Genomic DNA, 23,962 nt, shown 5'->3' with positions numbered 1-23,962 from the left:
TCTTGTTTTTAGGGTTGTATTTTTTCGAAATTCTCTCTTGTTCTTTTGATGTCCTGTTGCTTAGGATTAATATTTACTGTTCTTGGCTTTCTAATGAGGCGTAAGTGGATGTATGTGTACGTATTAAAATTGAAAGTTAGTTTCTTTTGTCCGTTTGTTTTCATCGACTCTATTTGTTTTTATAATTTTTAGTGAATTTTTTGAGTTTTAACTTTATTTGCTGTTTTTTAACCGCATTTGTTTTTATGTCTAATTGCCATTAATGAAGAGTCAATTGGCATTTTCGCTGATATATGAATGATTTTATTTGATTTTCCCCTTTCATTGATAAGGTTTTTGCTTGATGTATTGCAATATTGGTGGTTTTTGAGTTTTACTCATGTTGTTTTTTGTTTTCTGGTACTCAGTGATATTATTGAGAGATTTCTTCTGATGAGGTGTTATGATTAGGAAAAATTGAATGTTCTTAGTGTTTTCACTTTAGAGCTAACAGTTTTTTTACTGTTTCATTACTTGGTTTATCAAAATATTGATTGTTTTTTTTTCATTTTCCCTGTTCTTGCCCTTTTTACCTACTCTCTACAAAGTCTGTCTTCTTTGGAGTGCGTTTTGGGACTTGTTATGCAATGTTTTAATTCCTTTTACGTTTCAATCCCATTTTTCGTTTTAACTACATTGTAGTCTTAGTTTTGTCGTCTATGTTTGACTGACCGAACGAATTTGTTCCGACCCTACTTGTGGGGGGGGGGGTCACTATATACTCAACTGGGTTTTTTGTCAGTCATTTTTGGCCGATCGCTATATTTATTGTACAGAGTTTTGAGTGGTATCACTAGAAAGCCCGTCAATCATAGAGTGGGAAATTAAAAAGCTTTTTCAAAATTTTATTCTTTTTGAGGAGTTATAGAGGTTTAAAATTCTTTGTGACTCTTTGACTTTTCGCACGAATTTTGTTTACATTCTTGGGGATTTAAAAAAGGTCAATTTTTGCCAATTATATTGCTACTTTCAACATTTTTAGGTTTTTTTAAACCTGATCCAAGGTTGAGGCTATTCTCTGTCTCGTCGTGATTTCTTTGAATAAAGCAGATTTAAATTTGGATCTAGATTTTTGGCTTTTTAGAGCCATTTTTTGCTTGTTTGTTTTTACGGCCATTTGGCTTCTTTGCTTTCTTTCTCGTGAGTTTCTGCCGAAGTGCACTAATTGCGATACTGTTGTTTTAGTGATGAGTATATGCAGTTGTTTGAATTGGTCTTTGGGGGACTGATGATTCGGTTGACTTTGAAACAAAAAATTTTCGTTAATTTGTAAATTTTGTCCATTTTTGAATCCGTCATGTTTTGTTACAGAGTGCAAACACTGACAGTTCGATTTCCAATGAGGTTTAAAAGAACCTAAATAAGTAGGATGTCATAGCTGATTTTTATCCAAGCCTCTGTGCTTGCGTTCACTGGTTTTAGTTTCTGATTTTAGCACCAAGAATCTTCAATGAATTTGGAATTTTTTATGATTTTTTTCTACTTTTCCTTCGAATGTGTTTATAAAAATAAGAAACAAAATTGTCGGAGCAATTGTTTGATAAATTTTGCGTTCAAACATGAGTAATATCACTTGTGACTTACCTCGCGTTTATATTCCTTGGGTATCCTCTTCTTGAATTTGATTAGATTTTGCATTCTGTTTAAAATTACAATTGTGTTTTTTGTTTTGAGTTCGTCAATCTTTTTTTTTGAACTGAGAATTTAAAATCTAATTGAAATTATAAACAGAGGCTGCTTTTTACATACAATTACTGACTCGTTACATTACAGTTCGAGATTCAGTTTGAAATTGGGACAGATGTTGATTTTTGGATCTCATTCTACTAGAGAAGTTGCCTTAGAGTTCACTTAATGTCTGTCGTCTTGTTTTTTTTTGGTGTTGCTTTCGGTAAATTAAAGGATATCTCTCGATTGAACCCTTTTTGTATGGACGGGTCTTTTTTTAAGAATCTGTCAAATTTTTAATTAAATGTGGACTAATTCTGACTAGGAAGTCAGAATCTCTGCTTCAATTGTTAGACAATAGAGACAAAATTTTGGATTAGTGAGGTCCGAACATTATACTTAGTGTGTACATCTAACTGCTGTTAGTTTTAACATGATGGTCCTCAAACTTAAAGGCAGAATTTACCATATTCATAAAATCTATTAAACTGTGGACCAAGTTAGAGCTTTTTGATACTAAGAAAAATTAGGCTCTCGTTAAATTTATTTTTTCATCACTGTTTCAGTCTCAACAATGGTCTGGTGTCAACGGTTGCTATTTCTTGGCAATATGCTGGCTATGTTTTTGTTTCCGTTTTTGACATTCATTATGGGGAGTTATGGCTGAAAATACTTTTTTCCTAAAGTTTCATTTGAGTTTTCATCCCTGATCTACATTAAAAAAGCAAAACGGAGGAGATAACGGTCAACAGAAATCTGCTGACGAAAACTAAGTAGTTGAGAACACATATTTAGCAACTGACAAATAAAATTGGAGGATTGATAATAAGCAAAAATTAGCACTTAAGAATGGTGGCTGCTCAATTAAACTGACGCGTGCGTTAAAATGATTCGTATCCGCTCGATTTCTAGTTATCCTTTAGCTTCTAGGAAGAAACCTAAGCATTCTAGGGAAAGTCCCCGATTTTCCTTCAATTTGCCCTGAGAAAAACCATTCGCTATCATTCTTCTACGAATTTTTTCATTTACTAATATACACTTTTCCTCCTGTGATAATTTCTCCAGGCCTAGCACAGTGACTTTCCTTATCACACGTCGGAACAAAAACTACCCAGAGCATATGGTTCCTCCCACTAAAGTTGGGTAAAATATTTATGGAAAAGGGGCGTAAATTTTTCATGCGCGTTAAGGCCCACCTCGTTCGGAAATGTAATATATCAAATCTGACCAGCTCATTATTTATGAGCAGCTCGTCTATCATTAGCATTTAGTAACAAAAAGCTGAATTAATTTTAAGGATATATTTTGGTAGCTTTAATAATTATTTCAACGACAGTATTGTTTTGGCCAGTATGTTATGAGTTGGTAAGAATTTCAACTATGAACTTGGACTGGACAAATTGACCGGCTAGTTTCTCGTTTGGAATTGGTGGACCACTTTGACAGGTATAAGCTCTATGTTAGTCTTTCTGGCGCTGTGTACTCAAATATGAATTCATAGGCATTTCGATCAATCCCCTTTCGCTCTGTAAATTTGCCCGCAGCCGCTAGCCCTTGGTTGCTCTGTTGACAAATCTATGTTTAATACCTGCTGTGGTATCTAGATACATAGCTTGAATCATTTCGATTCGATAGGCGATCATAGCTATCTCAATTTACGCAGAATCGTTACTTATTAGTTCTAAAATGTAAGCTACGATTTTCAAAATTAGTTCACTCAAACTTAAAAGCTAGAAAGTGATTAAATAAGCGTTATACTTTGAAACTACTCAACTATTTGTGAAGCATTTGATAACGGTAAAATTAAAACAGTCACAATTTCAAAGATATTACTTTACGGCGCCCTTGACTTTATCGTCTGTTTTTACTGCTAGTAAGTACGTCTCTTCAATTTTCCGTGGCCAACTAGTTAACGAAACTATATTTGGCGCTTTTGCTGTTTGAGACTGGGAGATTATCCCTGAAACTAATTTAGTACAGAAATAGTTTAGTATTTTTCTTTCGCATTTTATTGGATTCTATTTTGATTTAAATGGGCGATTTATATGGCCGACCAATATATCGAATTTTCCTTGGTGTAAACTGTATATAGATATACTTCTTCTGATGTACTTTTCGGGATTTTTTTGTCCAACTGTTCAAACGGTGTCAATTAATGAGCATTTCTTCTGCAAAATGGGTGTGTGACCTGATAAAAAATATAGAATTGAATGGTATCCATAGCCCAACCACGACTAAAATGTAAAAACTATAACCCCCCCCCCCCCCCATTCTGGCAACTTTGTTATGGGGAAAGGGGATAATATGGAAGATTTAATTGTCAGACTTCGTAATTTTGGGAACAAAGCTGTAGAGTTTTTACTTTTCGAGCTACTTGCAGCATGCTTGACTTCAAGATTTCTGTGTGATTTAAACTGCTCTCTCATTGACAGTTATAAGCGGATGAGGGGAATGGGCTATTAGGGGAAAGCTTGATTAGGCGTAGCCCTTTTTTGTAGCAATTAGGCGAAAACCAATTAAAACGCTGACGGTACTTCAAACTCAGATTAGCGGTCTAAAGTACACAATACCCGGCTGTTGAACTCAATTGGCGATAAATTATTTTTAGAATGCAATTGGAAAGCGGGCAAAATTAGTTACTTTTTCTAAATCATACTACAAGGTATACAAGATCTAATAACATCATTCAGTAAACCTGATGCCCCGCTAATATCTTAATAAGACTGCAATTTAATTGAGCCGAAGTTGGAGAGCAATAAGTACGAACTTAGTTGGTTTTGCCTATTACTCTCAAGCAAAATTTGTAGCAATTATATTAGTCCTGTCTGTCTTTTTTTATGCGATTTTTCGCTTGACCGATTTTTCGTCTGACCCATTTGACTTTTCGTCCTCAAAAACGGGATGAACAGGTAGCGCTTGGAGGGCATTAATTCTTTTATAGCCCTACTAAGCCTTTCTGTTCTCTGAGAATGCGATTCACCAAAACGTTTAAAGAGCCAATTTCATGGTGTGAAGTGTGGTCGTTAATCTATATTTGACCTCTCTCAGTCACACACACCGCATTACCTTCCCTCCTCGGCACTCCCACTGTCTACCCTCATCCGCTTGAACCCCTCTAATCTAGCCTTTGCAACCCTACCCCCCCCCCCCTTAGAGCAATTCGCCCGGCGTTGCTTTATTAAGTCACTATTAGGCGACCGATATCCTGCTGAGTGATTTAAAAATGGCGTTGTTGAAAAGCTCTCAAAAATTGAAGCGATTTTCAGTTTTTTTATTGCTCGAGGAAATATTTCAGGTGCTTATTTCCCCCAGTATGCCCCCTCCCTTCGCTCCCCGTACAACGTCTCAATTAAGCTTAAGCTAGCCTCACTAAGCTTAAGATAACTACTGACAAAGGCAACCGCTCGCCGGTCCTTTGAGAACATTTCGCCTGACGTTAGTCGGTTATGTTTAGTGCTTAGTTTTGAAGAAGACTCTTGTTTTCTGCTTTAACATCTTTTTTGGAATAGATCTTTTTGCTTAGCTTGTTTCCAAATCTTTTCAATTTATGCTCTTTGGAAATGGTTCATAGCAACAAATCAGTTTTTTGGGACTCCTTTTGCTTGCATGGATGACTTATTGCTCCAACTTACGCAAATATTATTTGCGGTAAGAGCGATTGATTTTCTTCAACAATTTTTGGCTCAGAGACCTGATTTGTACTAATGACAAATTGTACTAATAAGAGAAATTAAGAACAAGACGTTGAAAAATTAGTGATTTGATTGATTTTTTAAACAAAGTCTCTTCACTAGGGAGTTGCCACTTTTGCAATTATTGGTTAAACGTTTCTTTTGTCATAATTGTTTTTTCAATTTTCCACTATTTTCGCGGTTTATGATAAAATTGAGCGTAGACATCATATTATATGCATATCACTTTTTGTGTTTTTTTAGGTGCGGAGTTAAGAGTTCTGAGTTTTTGGGGCGATGCGCGGAGTTCAAAAACATCTATTTTGATTTTGTGGAGAAATCTGAACAGTTGTGTTGTTTTATGATGTTAATTAAAATAAAGTTGAGATAGATTTGGTTACTGTGACCTAACGTATTTGAATCGTTCATCTTTTTTGAAGACTTCGCATTTCATTTTTGCCAGTAGATCTGATGTTTTGTTTGAGTCTGATAGGTGGAAGAGGTTTTCGTATCATAGTAAGTAAACTTTAGCTCAGTTTGTTTTAGTTTTCAGTTTTGGTATTATTTTAGTTTTGGTCTTTTGATGCGATTTTTGTACGGTTAGTTTCTCGTCTGGTCGTTTTTCAATCTGAATTTTAATGACTTCTTGTCTGGTGAGACGTTATACTAGGAAAGTCCGAGAGACTAATGTCACTGTGCATTTCTCTAAGGGCATGAAGTTCACGTTTTATCCCCCTTCTGCCTCCTTCTTCCTCCTCAGTGAAGATGGGCTTGCTATTTTTACAGCCAACTGCACGCCAGTTGATTGATAATAATTTTTCCGATGCAAGTAATAAGGGTATCTAGGTTTGACGAATTTATGGAAGTTGAAAAGAAGCGCACTTATTCCATAATGGTTTAGTTGGAACTACTTCGAAGTACGGCATTGTGTTTCGTTTGCACTGCAGTTGATTCCTTTAAATAGTTGTAGATCTTAGAAAGTCGAAAACTTGAAAATAATGTTTTTTTACGGACTTTTTCAGCGGCTGCAAGTTTTTAAAACCACAACATCTTTACAAGGAGCAACTATCAGCCGGTGTTTTAGTTGATCTGCCGCATTCTTTTTGTCTTCGAAGCTGCTTGAATAACTCCGTTCCGATTGCCTTTGCAGTGCCTTTTACCAAAATATCATATTGATTGGATATCTTAGTTGGACTTACAATTAGATTTTTTTTGCTCTGTGTGATTTGTTCGTTTCTAACTCGAGAACGCACGTTACATGAACGCACTTTATCTTCGACAGAATTTCACTTCAGATAGTTGACCAGAACTTTTACGTAGATGTTTGCCTGCGCCAGTTCTGCATATCAAAAGCCACCGGTGAGCAACCAAGAAACTTCATGGTTCGATGACATTTTTAAACAGGACAGTTATTGTTTTGAAACTTGGTTGGCTTCGCAACTAAACACTACTGAGAGGGTTTGCTCTGTGAGCTGATGCGCATTTTCTAAATATCGAAAAGAAAACAAGAGGAAAGAGAATCAACGTTATCGATGAGCCTAAAAAACGATCTGTACCACTGCTACTCGTTGAACAAAACCTAAAAAAGACCTATTTCTGTGACAAGGCGAGCATGTATCGTTATCCTTTGGCGTCGTTCGAATAGCTAATGAGTGGTAAGTAATATGACCTTCCGCCGGAATCTGAAATCCATGATAAGTGGAGCTGACCAGTAAAATTCCGGCCTCTAACTGATACCATGCATTTCTCCAAGACAATTGAAACACGATTAAATAGCCTCCTGAGTGCGATTGGAGACCATTTAAGTTTATCCCAACAATTTGGCTTGAATGCATCGAAACAGATTTTTGGCTCATAGACCTGATTTGTACTAATGACAAATTGTACTAATAAGAGAAATTAAGAACAAGACGTTGAAAAATTAGTGATTTGATTGATTTTTTAAACAAAATCTCTACACTAGGGAGTTGTCAATTTTGCAATTGTTGGTTAAACGTTTCTTTTGTCATAATTGTTTTTTCAATTTTCCACTATTTTCGCGGTTTATGATAAAATTGAGCGTAGACATCATATTATATGCATATTACTTTTTGTGTTTTTTTAGGTGCGGAGTTAAGAGTTCTGAGTTTTTGGGGCGATGCGCGGAGTTCAAAAACATCCATTTTGATTTTGTGGAGAAATCTGAACAGTTGTGTTGTTTTATGATGTTAATTAAAATAAAGTTAAGATAGATTTGGTTACTGTGACCTAACGTATTTGAATCGTTCATCTTTTTTGAAGACTTTGCATTTCATTTTTGCCAGTAGATCTGATGTTTTGTTTGAGTCTGATAGGTGGAAGAGGTTTTCGTATCATACTAAGTAAACTTTAGCTCAGTTTGTTTTAGTTTTCAGTTTTGGTATTATTTTAGTTTTGGTCTTTTGATGCGATTTTTGTACGGTTAGTTTCTCGTCTGGTCGTTTTTCAACCTGAATTCCTTCTTGTCTTGTCTCACTTCTTGTCTGGTGAGACGTTATACTAGGAAAGCCCGAGAGACTAATGTCACTGTGCATTTCTCTAAGGGCATGAAATTCACGTTTTATCCCCCTTCTGCCTCCTCAACCAGTGAAGATGGGCTTGCTACTTTTACAGCCAACTGCACGCCAGTTGATTGATAATAATTTTTCCGATGCAAGTAATAAGAGTATCTAGGTTTGACAAATTTATGGAAGTTGAAAAGAAGCGCACTTATTCCATAATGGTTTAGTTGGAACTACTTCGAAGTACGGCATTGTGTTTCGTTTGCACTGCAGTTGATTCCTTTAAATAGTTGTAGATCTTAGAAAGTCGAAAACTTGAAAATAATGTTTTTTTACGGACTTTTTCAGCGGCTGCAAGTTTTTAAAACCACAACATCTTTACAAGGAGCAACTATCAGCCGGTGTTTTAGTTGATCTGCCGCATTCTTTTTGTCTTCAAAGCTGCTTGAATAACTCCGTTCCGATTGCCTTTGCAGTGCCTTTTACCAAAATATCATATTGATTGGATATCTTAGTTGGACTTACAATTAGATTTTTTTTGCTCTGTGTGATTTGTTCGTTTCTAACTCGAGAACGCACGTTACATGAACGCACTTTATCTTCGACAGAATTTCACTTCAGATAGTTGACCAGAACTTTTACGTAGATGTTTGCCTGCGCCAGTTCTGCATATCAAAAGCCACCGGTGAGCAACCAAGAAACTTCATGGTTCGATGACATTTTTAAACAGGACAGTTATTGTTTTGAAACTTGGTTGGCTTCGCAACTAAACACTACTGAGAGGGTTTGCTCTGTGAGCTGATGCGCATTTTCTAAATATCGAAAAGAAAACAAGAGGAAAGAGAATCAACGTTATCGATGAGCCTAAAAAACGATCTGTACCACTGCTACTCGTTGAACAAAACCTAAAAAAGACCTATTTCTGTGACAAGGCGAGCATGTATCGTTATCCTTTGGCGTCGTTCGAATAGCTAATGAGTGGTAAGTAATATGACCTTCCGCCGGAATCTGAAATCCATGATAAGTGGAGCTGACCAGTAAAATTCCGGCCTCTAACTGATACCATGCATTTCTCCAAGACAATTGAAACACGATTAAATAGCCTCCTGAGTGCGATTGGAGACCATTTAAGTTTATCCCAACAATTTGGCTTGAATGCATCGAAACAGATTTTTGGCTCATAGACCTGATTTGTACTAATGACAAATTGTACTAATAAGAGAAATTAAGAACAAGACGTTGAAAAATTAGTGATTTGATTGATTTTTTAAACAAAATCTCTACACTAGGGAGTTGTCAATTTTGCAATTGTTGGTTAAACGTTTCTTTTGTCATAATTGTTTTTTCAATTTTCCACTATTTTCGCGGTTTATGATAAAATTGAGCGTAGACATCATATTATATGCATATTACTTTTTGTGTTTTTTTAGGTGCGGAGTTAAGAGTTCTGAGTTTTTGGGGCGATGCGCGGAGTTCAAAAACATCTATTTTGATTTTGTGGAGAAATCTGAACAGTTGTGTTGTTTTATGATGTTAATTAAAATAAAGTTAAGATAGATTTGGTTACTGTGACCTAACGTATTTGAATCGTTCATCTTTTTTGAAGACTTCGCATTTCATTTTTGCCAGTAGATCTGATGTTTTGTTTGAGTCTGATAGGTGGAAGAGGTTTTCGTATCATAGTAAGTAAACTTTAGCTCAGTTTGTTTTAGTTTTCAGTTTTGGTATTATTTTAGTTTTGGTCTTTTGATGCGATTTTTGTACGGTTAGTTTCTCGTCTGGTCGTTTTTCAATCTGAATTTTAATGACTTCTTGTCTGGTGAGACGTTATACTAGGAAAGTCCGAGAGACTAATGTCACTGTGCATTTCTCTAAGGGCATGAAGTTCACGTTTTATCCCCCTTCTGCCTCCTTCTTCCTCCTCAGTGAAGATGGGCTTGCTATTTTTACAGCCAACTGCACGCCAGTTGATTGATAATAATTTTTCCGATGCAAGTAATAAGAGTATCTAGGTTTGACGAATTTATGGAAGTTGAAAAGAAGCGCACTTATTCCATAATGGTTTAGTTGGAACTACTTCGAAGTACGGCATTGTGTTTCGTTTGCACTGCAGTTGATTCCTTTAAATAGTTGTAGATCTTAGAAAGTCGAAAACTTGAAAATAATGTTTTTTTACGGACTTTTTCAGCGGCTGCAAGTTTTTAAAACCACAACATCTTTACAAGGAGCAACTATCAGCCGGTGTTTTAGTTGATCTGCCGCATTCTTTTTGTCTTCGAAGCTGCTTGAATAACTCCGTTCCGATTGCCTTTGCAGTGCCTTTTACCAAAATATCATATTGATTGGATATCTTAGTTGGACTTACAATTAGATTTTTTTTGCTCTGTGTGATTTGTTCGTTTCTAACTCGAGAACGCACGTTACATGAACGCACTTTATCTTCGACAGAATTTCACTTCAGATAGTTGACCAGAACTTTTACGTAGATGTTTGCCTGCGCCAGTTCTGCATATCAAAAGCCACCGGTGAGCAACCAAGAAACTTCATGGTTCGATGACATTTTTAAACAGGACAGTTATTGTTTTGAAACTTGGTTGGCTTCGCAACTAAACACTACTGAGAGGGTTTGCTCTGTGAGCTGATGCGCATTTTCTAAATATCGAAAAGAAAACAAGAGGAAAGAGAATCAACGTTATCGATGAGCCTAAAAAAACGATCTGTACCACTGCTACTCGTTGAACAAAACCTAAAAAAGACCTATTTCTGTGACAAGGCGAGCATGTATCGTTATCCTTTGGCGTCGTTCGAATAGCTAATGAGTGGTAAGTAATATGACCTTCCGCCGGAATCTGAAATCCATGATAAGTGGAGCTGACCAGTAAAATTCCGGCCTCTAACTGATACCATGCATTTCTCCAAGACAATTGAAACACGATTAAATAGCCTCCTGAGTGCGATTGGAGACCATTCCCAACAAGTTTATCCCAACAATTTGGCTTGAATGCATCGAAACAGATGGGATAAGCTCTATAATAGTTGTTACAATTTAATGTTAAATTTTGAATCCGTCGTTGAATTGAGGCATTTTCGTTCGTTTCTTGAGAAAAAATAGACGCTGATGGTTTTTTTAAGTATATTAGTTTCTCCTGATAGCCATTTTCTCGGATACGATGTATTGCAAATAATTAAGATCCGATTGCTTCGGCGACTTTGTTTTGTCCCATGTAAGAAGTATCATCTTTTGATAAAAATGTGTTTTAGTTGGGTGACTGCAAATGATTTTTATTATTTTGCATTAGTTTTTGCCTCTTCTTAAGGTATAAGGGATTGAGTTTGTTGTTCCAACCTACTATGAACGGGGTTATGCAAAATAGGCGCTCGATAAAATTATTGCATTTCAGTTCTTTAAAAATGAAGTTCCAAGTCTGTTTCTCCAAAGTTGATCAGTCTAGCCTTCAATATACGCGCAGCTTTAGCAAGTTATTTTATAATTTGAGGTTATAGTTATTTTTGAGTCATTTCGCTATTTCTGGGTATAAAATGAAGCTGCAACGAATCTTTAATGGCTGATTAAAGTCCATTAAGGAAGCTCAAGGTAAACAGTGTTGACTAGTTTGTCGGCTGTTTGCGGGCGGAATTAGTAATTTATTCTGTTTTGTTTTCATTTCAGGTCCATCCATGCGTGCAAACTTAATCTGTGCCTGTGCTCGCTATAGTTGAGTAGAAGCTGATTTCTCCTTGGGAAAGTGGCTGAATTTTCTTCCCAGTTCTAATCGGAGGAGCTCAATTGAAATTCCAAAAACGCTACTATAGCTTCCTACTTGCCCCGCTGCTCTGCCCGTCTATTGGCCTGGCTGATCGAAATTCATTTCAAATCAACTGTAAGCCTCCGCCCTAGTTTAGCTCTGCTCTGTACTGCTTTGGTTTCTTACGTACACCTTACGCCTGTGCACCACTGACCCCAATAGTAAAAGTGGGCGGGAATCCACTTCAACCGCTACTCAACTCCAATTGTGAAGAGGCTTTTTATCTATTGGGGTGGATGCTGTTTATAAAAAGAGACTACTGTGAGGAAAATTAAAACCAGAAGAAGAGGTTGTGGATTTATTAGAATTCGACTTGTACACCTGACTGTGGACAATCAACCAGGTAGGTGTTTGGCGAAAAGTCAAATTGTATTGTTGTTCCACCCACTCGTGGGGGGAGGAACTATATACTCAACTGGGTGTTTTTTTCAGTCAATTTTGGCCGATCGATATATTCATTGTAGAGAGTTGAGAATGGTATCATTAGAAAGCCCGTCCAGCGTAGAATATGGAATGAAAAATACTTTTTTATTTTCGTTTTTTACAGGGAGTCATCGAGGTTTAAATTTTTGGGAAAAGTAGAGTGAATTCTTTTATTTTTATTAACATTTTCCGTATTTTTGACCAAATTCTTGTCATTTTTGCTAAAACTTGTTAATATTTTTAAAAACAATGGTTTTTTTACGTTTAAGGATAGAGAAGGCTCGCCAGTTCGTTTTATCCGAGCTTTTCGGTTAAAATTTTTGCCAATTTTTTGAATTTGAGACTTCAAAAAAGGCTCCAAGTACGCTTTTGTATCCCACTTGGCTTTTGTATCCCACTTGGTTTAAATTTGCTTTTTTTCACAATTTTGATTTTAATGTTGATTACTGACAAGAATGATTTCAAATCACGACCCAATCAATGACAGATCATATTTGCAACAAAAGGCCATATGAAAATATAGTTTTTCTTCAGAGAAAAACTTTTGCAGCCTCATGACTACGTCTTATTTATTAAAGATCCAATTGGGTTCCTAAAGAGCTGGAGATGAGCCTGTACAATGCCTTCAGTTGTTCTCTAATGCCTCTTGTGTGACTTTGAATATATTTGTTTAAAGGATATGTCAGAGAAGTTTTGAAATTTGTCATTTTTTGAATCTTATTTCTGCCCACCTGTAGCTTAGTCTCAAAATATAAAGGGAAAAATTTATTCCAAGTGAAGGAAAAGATACTGTTTGGAGTGCTTTAAATTTAAGTAATGGGGTTTTTTGGCTTTATTTCTACGAAATTTCATTAAAGTTATTGAAATTTTGCGTATTTTGCTTTATTTGAGGTAGTTATTTATTCTTTTTGACTGATCATATCAAGGATATCTTCAATTGGCGTTGAAGGAATTGGCAACATAAACGTTGTTAAGACTTTTCGTGAATAGCTCATAGTTTTAACGACTTTGAAGCCGTTCTCTCACAAAGTTTATTGGTTTTGTTTTAGCCGGTAATTGTTGTTCTTTTCGTTTTCGTACGGCATTTTTCTGTCAATCAAAAGCCTTAATTTTTTCTATAGATGTTTAAAATTGTTTGAATAATTTTCAATTAATTGTAAGAAAATAGTATAGTACTTCCCAATTATTGCATATTCCGGTAATTGGTGTTGTAATTTTTTCCTTTTTTATTTTTTAAATTAAAGATAGCTCTAAAACTGTTAGCTATAAATTGAAATCAGGAATTATATTCAGTTAAACATCCGTGGAAGCAATCAAGGCTTTTTATTGTCTTGAATATGCTGAACGACAACACAAAGAACGACAATTAGAGGCAGAAACAAAAGAACCTATGAAATTTTGGGAGAGCAGAGATGCGCAGCCGTTAAAACAATATTCTGTTCTCTGAAATCTTTTTCATCAACAAGTAACCAAGTCTTATTGTTGACAGAGCGCATCAATTTTGTTGCTCGAAAAAAATTGAAGTTGCTTTGGATTTGACAGATCTCTATAGAGCTTAAAAATGTGTTTTCATTGGAAGTTTTTTTGATACTGGTCAGTATTTGTGGTTTTCTTTGTTGTCTTTTCCACAAACACCCTTAACCTAGAAGACCCAGTCAAAATCAAGAGTCACATGCAATTTATTCAGTCCTTTTTGTCTCTAAGTTTTTCTTTACTGTATTATAGATATATTGGCTTCAACACTGGCTTCGATCATTTGTTTGAAATTTTGAGTTCTGAACGTCTTTTCTCTTTTTGAACGTCCTCTGATTCGGTTTCAAAAATAACGAGCACAGATGGCTTCCTGATCAGCTGCAAATTGATCTGTTTATATTTTAATTTGAAAGATTTGGAAGTTTTTGTTTTGTTTGAATTTTTGAATTTATTTTTAAAAAATCAGTGGATTTTCGAGTTTTGTCACTTTTACCTTATCTCTTTCAATCTTGCCGCTTGGTCTCCGTAACGACAGGTCGCATCCTTTTTTCAGTAAACCAAGATCCAGTCTTCATAATAGCTTTATTTTCAACTAATGGTTTCTGGGCTTTCGTACTACGCAAGAAAGGTGTGATATTTGGATATTTGCCCATTGAGTTTTTTTTGCTTCTTTTCCACATTATCACACTAATGGGTAGCCCAATTGGCGTTGATAAAGTGCAAACTGTGTGATGTTTATTATTCTCCATGAATAGCTTATGGTTGCAACGATTGATGCACCGCGTTCTTTTCAAATTCAATTTTTTTGTTTCGTTTTTGTTTTTGCAGTCGTCCAAAATATTACGACAGGTCTCAATAACGACAGGTCTCAATTGCTTCCTATGACGTATGAATTTGCCTTCTTAAAGAGCCGAAATGATACGAAGCGTTTTCACTATGAAATTAGTTGTTTTCAAAAAGAAGTATTTTCGAACTTTGTCTTTTTTGCTCTTCTTTGTCGGCCTGTCACCGATTCGCATTGTTGAGAGGTCTTGTCTTATCCTATGATTATCTAAGGTTGATTTGTTTAGTCAGGTTTTATCTGATTCCTTTTCCATTTTGTTATTAAGTGTTTTTGAAATATACTAATCGAGTTTTAGTTGTAATTAATGTTTGCTATTATTTGTTTGTGCGTCTGTTTTTTCCAGTACTCTCATTGATGGCAAGTCTCATCGGCTCTCTAATCCATAATTATTTTTCCACTTACTTTTTTAGAAAAATATGTTAATTTGTGAACTTTTTCTTTCTGTTCCTCATTTGGTAGACAACTAAATCAAAACTTGGATGGGCTTAGTCGGAACACCATATGCGAACGCACATTACCGAGCCTCCTTGTTCAAATTAGTTTAAAATTTCATTAACAGTGGTGTGATTATATTTTTAATGTGATAACGTGATATGTAAGTTTTGGGGAGTTATGACATTTTACCCAATACCATAATACTCAATTAAGTCTGTTTGATCATCGCGTTTTATAGTCGGATAACAATTTAGCGGTTGCTATTACAAGAATTTCAGCATACCTAACCGGATAATTTAGTTTAATGATCACGCAATATTTTAATATGCGATTACAACAGTTGCATAACATCCGCCACTTTTCGAGTGACTTTTACGCCCTTGAATTTTGACTTTTTGCGTTTCGCGTGATCTAAAATTCTCAATCACAATTTCAAGCAGCTGAATTCAATTGACTGCAATTTAATACTAAAAGTCAAATGAAAAGTAAGTCGAAACTGGTGCCATTTTTCACTTCAAATCTTAATAGTGGTGTATGTTAACCTCTAATGTGGTTATTTAAAGCCCACTATTGATGTTCTTAGTCCCATTTAGACTCCCCTCCCTCCTCCCCCCCCAGACTGAAGCAGGCTGCAATTGATTAGAGCTCCCACTAGTCGTTCGAGAGCAATTCTTCCGACGTTCAGTCGGTTATGTTCGGTTTGTTTTTGTTGGTTGAAATATTGATTATTTGGCCTATTTGCAATAAGTCTCTTTCGTCGTGTACATTTCCACTTTATTGTTTTTGTTCTAGAATTTTCTTTTCGCTCTCAAGAGTCCCTTAGGGTGACATCCTTTTTAAGGATTGACATCCTGCGGTTTGCGTTATCTAAAATGCCATCTCATTCACAATATTAGCCATCTGAGATCAATTGGGCAATTGTCAAATGAACAAGTCAAATGAACACTCCGAGTCAGATGAAATCTACTATAAGTCGATGGAATTATTTTCTCCATTTTGGCATTCGTAACCCCGACACCCAAGCATGATGCAGTCTACAAAAAAATTGATTCACCGCCAGTCGTTCAGCAATTCCTCCGATGTTATTCGGGCATGTTAATTTTCTAAAAATTTGTTGATTGCTATTCGACGAATAACAGACTTTACTCATAAAGAGCAGAAAATATTTGAATCTCATGTGTCTTTAGTTTCGCTCTGATCAATTAGTGGCATTGAATGTGCAAACTTTTCATTTTTAATCGAGATCCTAAAGGCTGGGAAGTGGAAACTAAATTGCATGTAATGTGATATATCAATGTTATAAATATAATGACTGCTTCATAGAGTTTAATGAATTTCAACAGTTGTCGCTGAAGTATGACATAATCTGCGGAACTCCTTATTTGTTTGTATCCTCGCTCTATATCCGCCTAAATAAGTTATCATATAATCTAAAGCTTTCCTCATTATTTGAGGCCGGTTTTTATGACATCAGTTAGTTGTTATGGTTTTTTCGATACTATTTTTGTGACATTTTATAAAGGGTTAATATCGGGGTGAAATGATAGTTGGATGAAATCACAGGGGGTTAGAAAAATGGCGGTGAAAAAGCGGGTTACTGGTTGCTATATATAAAGCTCTGATTAATTGCTTCTATGTTACGCAAGTAAAAACTTGTTTTCTTTCTTGCTCTTTTGTACAAAATATACAATAGGTTGCATGCAGTACGGCAAAAGTTCTCCTTAAAATTTAAATTTGGGAGGGTTTGGAGCAACAAAATTCACTGATGCGTGATTAGGTCGTGGTAATTTTACGGTAGTGTGCTTGTGTATTGTACAAGTTTTGGGACTTTAACTAGGTGTTCATTTTTGGAACTGCATTGTGTAAGAATACCATGTGAAAATTGGTGGCAGTTGGTTGATTTTTGTGTGACACGTTTTTTCCTGTTGTTTGAAACTCTTGTCAATTATATGGAGGCAGGCCATTGTAAAATGCAACCCCGTGTATTGATTGAGGTACAATATTTGCTCCCTTTTTTGTACGCTACTTGCTTGCATTGTACGTTAGTGCTCTAATAATTAATTACGTGTCATGACTATTTATCCTTGGCGAATAACGGTAGGGATTGAAATAACCGTTGTTTGAATTTCATATTGAGATAAATTGGCTGTCGCAGCTTGCCCAATTTTGTTCGATTTGATCGAATTTTGTCTATCTATCTATCGCCCATTTTGATGAAAGCGTGCCTGAGGATATTAAAACGGTTGTGCGTTTGAAGACAGAAATCAGTGAACCAAATTTGATGGATATTTTGGCAGTAGTGGTTGAGGTTAGAGAAGCGGGGGGGGGGGGGGTGGATTGTGAAATGAAACAAGACAAGACGGGACAGACCGGTCAGTAACTGAAAATTACAATTCTATGCTGCAGATCGATTCAAGTTGAAACAGTGACTGGTAAAGCAGTGGTTCGTCGCAATGTACAAAGGATCGTACGCCCTTTTAAACCGATTTTAATCGCCGCTTGTAAGGGACTGGAAGAGCGAATTAAGGGATTGTTTCTCTTATCCCCTTCATTTCACCTTACACACAGGAGAGAAATAGAGAGAGAGCGAGGAAAAAAGAGTGGGGATTTATAGTATTGACCATACATTTGCACCTCAAGGAAATCTGCCGCCTTTGGAAAAATCCATTTTTGTATTTATACTCTCTTACATCATTTGTATGCCAGGCGCACCACCGCCCCGGGCTCATCCATTCCCCATTTTCCAAGGTCACTCTAAACCAGTCCCCCCTTCCCCACCACAGCCACCACCCACAAGTAACAATATAGCCTCCCGTGTGTGAATTTTCACAGCCTCGCTCCAACCCTACTCCTCTCTCCTTGATTCGTTCATTCCTTCATGATATTACCCGCTACCCTCCAAAAACCCACTTTTAATCGACTCAATAGTTACCCTGAAATTGGTGATTTGTCTGTTTGTGAAAAGCGTGTAGTGGCAGAAAGCAGTTTATTAAGTTACAAGTTGTAACCAAATTTCAGACTTCAAGGCGCCCTCTCAGGTAAAAGTTTTCCCACATTCTATAGTCAATTTTCTCTTGAACTTAAACTTGTCTGCTCTTAAAGGGACCTGAATGTTGTTTGTTTATGCTGTTTTTATCCTTTATTTACATAACTATCCAATGTAATCATCTCCATTAGGGAAATGTACACGCTTTGATTTGGAGGAAATCATTATAATTTTAAATAATGATTTTCGTAGTACTTATTTTAACTGTATTGGCACATTTTTAAAAAAAATGCAACTCTGTTCTGCAAATTACAGCAAAGGTTCAATTTCGAATTTGTTTGTTTTGATGTTTTGGTCTTTTTGTTAAGATGGGCGCTTCTGCGCCTTGAATAATTGGTGGCCTATAACTGCTGTAGAACGCGTACTAATTATTTGCTCTCAAACGAAGTTTGTAGCAATTATATTAGACATGTGGTCTCTTTTTTTATCCAATTTTTCACTTGACCGATTTTTTGTCTTACCCATTTTGTTTTTGTCCTCAAAAAAGGGATAAAGAGGTAGCTCCCAGAGGGCTTTAAGTTCTCGTAGTCTTTCAGCTCGAGGGTCCTGAAACCTTTGGAGACGTATACTCATGGTAAGATCGCTACAGAGTTTGACCCCCCCCCCCCCCTCCCACATCAGCCCTCTCAGTTGACCCCCCCCATCCCCAAAACTGCACATCGTTCAGGCCTTAAGGTTGTGGCCCCATGCAGTCAGAGACCCCTACCCCATCAATTCACCCCAACCCTCTCCCCCGCTGCGCTCACCTCACGCCCCTTCAACTAAGCTAAAGCTAGCCTCACTAAGCCGTCGTTAGCTAATGACGAAGCCAGCCGGTCGTTTGAGAACAATTCGCTCGAAAGTAGTCGGCTACGTTTAAATAAATACTAATTAACCCCCTTTTGAAAGCAGTATAAAATTTTAAAAACATGGCCAGAAAACTCATGAACGGTCTTGTAAAATTTGACTCAGACTGCTCATTCAATCAGCCAACTGCTCATTAAACTAATTACACTAATTTTTTTCTCAAACCAATAAATTTGAAAGAAAACACGGAGATTTTCTATCGAAAAGCAAAGCAGAATCTGTCGACATTTTCACGAAATCCGACTCTCATAGACATATATGCTCAAGAGGCTATTTGATATATTTCAACAAAACAAATATAACAAAAAAACGACACAATAGCGACAAAACGAGGCAACCAATGTTGAACATAGTTATTTTTGAATGCTCTCTTCAATGGTGCGTCGTGCAATCAAAATTTCTCCACATCTCAATCATGACCTCTCAAGAATTTCAGGGACTCCTTTTGATAACAGAACTAGTAGAGTAATGCAGACCAATGAAATGAGACATTTTTCTGAAGAACAGAATTATATGGCAGAAAACTTCAGGAATAGACCGGAAAATAGCAAACAATTGAACGCTTCATCAAAACTAAGAAATATTCTTACTCGAGCTGAAAAACTCGACGTAGAGGGAGAAAAATGACAAAATACCAATCTAAAAAGTAATAAATAGCTCTCAATTGTACTATTAAATGCCTATTGTGATCAAGATTGCTCACAATTGAACAACGACGTGTTAAATTGTGAGAATACCTACTTTAGTGTGAAATTTTTAGAGTTAGAGGGATCTCCAAATTATTCCTAGTTTTTTTCTCGAACCTTTTTGCACCCTCTTAGCTTGCGAGTATTTACAAAACAGTAGTAAAGTTTCTTTCGTGTGCTCCACTGTTTCCCTCGCAAATTTTCCCTGATATTTCCGACGGTTGTAGAAATACATTACTTCGAAAAATTAATGCACTTTATTAATGCACAACATTTCAATTTCGTGTCAACACCATTTGGTGGCGCCACTATTGAACGGAAGCAAGAGCCATCAGACAGCAAGAGATAACTTTTGAAACTGAAAAAATTTGGCATTTGTCAAACCTCAAAAATGACAGACAGAAAATTTTACAAGTTGGGTTTCCAATGTTGTCCACCCTCCCATTTTCTGAAGGGAAAACCTGGACAACCAACGATCTTAGCACCTCGTTAGGGTAATCTGTAAGCTATCCATCGACCCCACGAGCGCTTTGGCATCAGACCCAAAATTGTCGCTAATACCACTTAATTGGTGCAAAAGTGCAATTTTTCATATATTTCTAATTTTTAGCTAAATTTCCTTATGTTTATTTTATGAACTCTTGGTTTTTTTACTTATCTCAGATGCTATAGTTTCAAGGCATACAGCGCTACGTAATAACTATTCGTGCTTGTGTCAACAAAAGCAAATATTGCAGTAACTTGACATTTACGGTGTAAATATTGACCTATATCACTTTTCTTGATTTACAAATCAGGAACGAGTTATGATGATGTTATTGATGATATTTACCTTACTGTTTACTTTAACCCGTGAATTTGGGCAGTGAAATTGTATCGTTTTTGGAACCATTAGACACTGTTACCACGAGCAGATTGCTCTCAGAAAAGACTATAAATTGATTTTTCATCAGCTTTTGTCTTTTATGCGGAAGGTTTGCTAGATTTTAAGATCTCACAATTTTTATGTTAATTGAGCTTTCTTGACGAGAAGTTAGCAACATTACTAGCAATTGTTTGAAGCCTTATAAATTTCAACACGAGATTGAATATAGTTTATCACTAAGGGTATTCTTGACTTCATCAAATCAATTCCGAAGTTAGTCGTTTAGTCCGTTAGTCATTTAATACAACCGAGCGACTAATAGTTCTGACGAGATTGTTAGTCAATGGGAATCCAGAGAAGAACGAGGCCGGCGTAGAGCTTGAGAACCAAGTTGTGATATTTCGATACCGACGAGATTCTTGAGCAGTCACAACATTTGGTCCGCCGATCCGCAGAACAACTACAGTGACGGAAACAGCAACAATTCTTCAATTAACATTAACGATGGCTAGCAAAAATCCCAGTAGACACTGGAAAACAGTTGATTGGAAGTCCAGTGGTCAACTCAAGACGTTAGAGAAAGAGCAAGCTGACCTACTCAAGTTATTCTCCAGACACAAATTATTCACCTAGCTAGAAGGCTAACTGACAAAACAAAACAATGACAACCAAAAATGCTTATTGATGACTCTTCAAGACGTACGACAGTTTAAAAGACAACAGATAGCAACAGAGATTACTATTAAAAACAAAGTTAATGAAAAATTCGATCATGACCCCATGCGTTTGATAGAACAGAAGAGTAAAGTTTTGCGAGGGGTAGTTGACAAAGTAACATTCTTTCGAAATATTGAAATGTTCCGCGTCGACTAATGGAAGGAAACGTTACAAGCTTAAAAATTATAGGACGTTGGTGTTTCAATTATTAACGAATTGTCAATCTTGGAAAAGAAATTGAAAGCAGAAAATTTAAGCGACTACTAAAACATCGTTTTCAACTGGAAGAGCTATTAGGAAAGCTAGATGAAATTTCCGAAGAAGGCATTCGAATCATAATGCCAGACGATTGCACCCAAGGGCTTGGAAACTTCAGCGATTGTAGGAGTTATATCAAGACCTGATCAAGCAGTACGGGCACAGCAAGGATTGTGGAAACCAAACGTCTCTAGTGGCATCCTCATCGAGCAGCAAAAGTGATCCAAACAATACCTTAATTGACAACGATAAAGAAGCTTCAATTGCCAAGGCAGAAACTGTTGATGTTTATTCTTAGAAGTTTGCTAACAAAAGGAGTAGAAAATAACTGTGTTGCCAAGCCGCGCTCGTCGAGACAACGTGAAGTTGAGCGATTGAGACTTGAAAATTTGATGGCCAAGCAAGACGCAGAGCAACAGCTCAGAGACAAAAAGATTCAATTAGAGAATGAACGAGGAGTAGTTGAGTTGAGAATGCAACAGCAAGAACAAGAGTTCCGTCTTTGACAGCGAGAGCGAGAACTGGAACACGCAAGAAAGAAAGAGGCCGACGAAGAAATGCTTCTAAAACTTTAACTGACCAACGCAAGCTCAATAGCATCTAGGTCAGTGGTAGACGAAATAGAAAGTGTGGGATCAAGGCGCAATCAAGAAAGAACAGCAGGGTGGGCAACGTGAGTAGCTCAACGGTCTGTACCTAGCCGCCACTGACTCCACACTGTTATCGACCCTCCCAAGAACGTCACACAAGGCATAGTTGACAAACATTTCAGCAAATATACGAGAACCAACCCGCTATTTCATCCTGGCGTAGGACTCTTCAGCGTCATTGACTGAGTCGAGCATTCTCAAGAAACCAGAAAGCCATAAATCAATTAAAGTAACCGACCCTGAATGGCCGGGTCTTTGATGCAATACCTGAAGACCAGTGTCACGGGTCAAGCGAAAGCTGCAATATCGGGAATGGGATTCAGCTGGCAATCATACTATCATGCTTGGGATATTCTTTGTGTGAAGTAAGGCAGATCAGATGTCATAGTCCACGCTAATTTCAAGAAAATGCATGCTCATCTTCCAGTTCGGCAAGAGGATTCTACGAGCATTTTCAAATTTTCAAATGTAGTTGCAAACATGGTAAACGCACTAACGCAACTTGGATACACATTCGACCGCGAATCAGGAGGGCCAAGTTCAACAGCGAAAAAAATTTCTCCACAACAGAGAACAGCGGTTGCTGTATTTGCAAGATCGTAGACTACTGAGAGGCAAAATGATTGTTTTCAAGGAGTGGCTTGCCCCCAAAGCGGTAATCCATGAGCACAGACAAACTTGTCGATCGACAGACATAAATTTCCAAGCCGCGATGAGCTGAAGATGAGTACTTTTGCTCCGAACGCTGAAGATTCAACAAAACTTAAGAACGTCGAGTGTCCTTTCAATGAAGGACAACACCCTATTTGGTCTTGTGTTGGGATTGAACGATGAGAGCATGTGCAGAAGTTTTGACTGTGTTCCAATTGTTTCAGACTAGGTCAGCTGTCGAATGACTGCAAAAGCAGGTCATGTAGTGTACCCCAGTCTGTAAAGCGACAAAACAGATTTGGTCGCATGGTGACCTCTCAGTGAGGGAAACTGCAGCAAGTGTCTCTGACGCTGCAACGGCAGTAGCAACCAACTTCACTCAAGCAACTCTCCCAGTGGTGTGAGTCAGACTGACGAACAGAGACTTAAGCCTAAATGTGATAGCACTGTGTGAGACGGGATCCTCAATCTCAGTTGTAGACAAATCGGTGATATCTAAATTTTAACTTCAAGGCCGCAAAGCTTTCTTATCAATAGCAGGGATTCATGACTCACAGGATGTCAAGACTGAAGTAGTGCTGATAGCTGTTTCAGCCCATGAGAAGTCTTGACAACAGCGCAATTTTTTGTGCTTTAGAAACTTAAGCTGGGTGACCAGATTGTGGAGTTGCAAGAGTTTAAAGTCCGTTTCGACAGCCATCACGCTTTCGAATTCGAGAGGTCAGAAGACAAAGTTGCACCATGGGCAGTGAAATCAAAGACAGGATGGGCCTTAAGTAGTCCGCTATCAGCGAAGCAAGCAGCAGCTCTTTCAATAACAGCAATATCAATCTCAGATAATAAATTCTCAAAGCAGTTGAGTAAGTGGTGTGTTATCGAGTCTTACGCCTCAAGCTGCGTTGTCACCGTTCATTCAAAGTATGAAGAACGGTCAATCAAGACGTTGGGGCAAACAATGCGATTCAACAGTGAAAGATACGAAGTTAGACTTTTGTGACGAGAGGACGAAGTGAATTTGCCGAACAACTACTACTCGGGAATGGGGCAACTAAAGTCCCTAGAACGACGACTACAAAAAGACAAGACTCTATGAAAACGCTTCATTAGGAAACCGTTGACACAGATGTCAAAGCAGGATATGTTTGCAAAGTTGACCAAAATGAACTGAATCAAGCCAAAGACAAACTGCAATGGTATTTGCCACATCTTCCTCACATCAACCCACAATCCCGAGAAAGTTAGAGGAGTGTGCAACGCAGCAGCAAGGTAACAGGGGGTAGCACTTAACGACAAACCTCATTCTGGACGAGACCTGCTGCAGATTTTGATCGAAATTTTTTTTCGCTTCCGAGAACACCGAATAGC

At 37.2% G+C, this 23,962-nt stretch overlaps 1 protein-coding gene across 2 annotated transcripts in view; it reads left to right on the top strand.

The window, feature by feature from the left end:
• The first annotated feature begins 3,357 nt into the window (after positions 1-3,357).
• The window catches only part of LOC142334908 (cGMP-dependent protein kinase 1-like), a 143,747-nt gene continuing 123,142 nt past the window's right edge, over positions 3,358-23,962 (top strand). The window contains exons 1-2 of one of the 2 annotated variants that reach the window (XM_075383239.1): positions 3,358-3,580; positions 11,568-12,046. The gene's annotated coding sequence lies outside the window, so the exon portion shown is untranslated. Of the gene's footprint in view, positions 3,581-11,567; positions 12,047-17,316; positions 17,917-23,962 lie in introns of those variants that run through there. The other variant, XM_075383246.1, reaches the window with a different exon arrangement.

The sequence above is a fragment of the Convolutriloba macropyga genome, chromosome 1 (assembly GCF_964194025.1).
Source record: "Convolutriloba macropyga chromosome 1, txConMacr16.3, whole genome shotgun sequence".
Taxonomy (NCBI): Eukaryota; Metazoa; Xenacoelomorpha; order Acoela; family Convolutidae; genus Convolutriloba; species Convolutriloba macropyga.
Note: the sequence above shows the minus strand (reverse complement) of the source record. Positions and strands in the feature narration are given on the sequence as shown.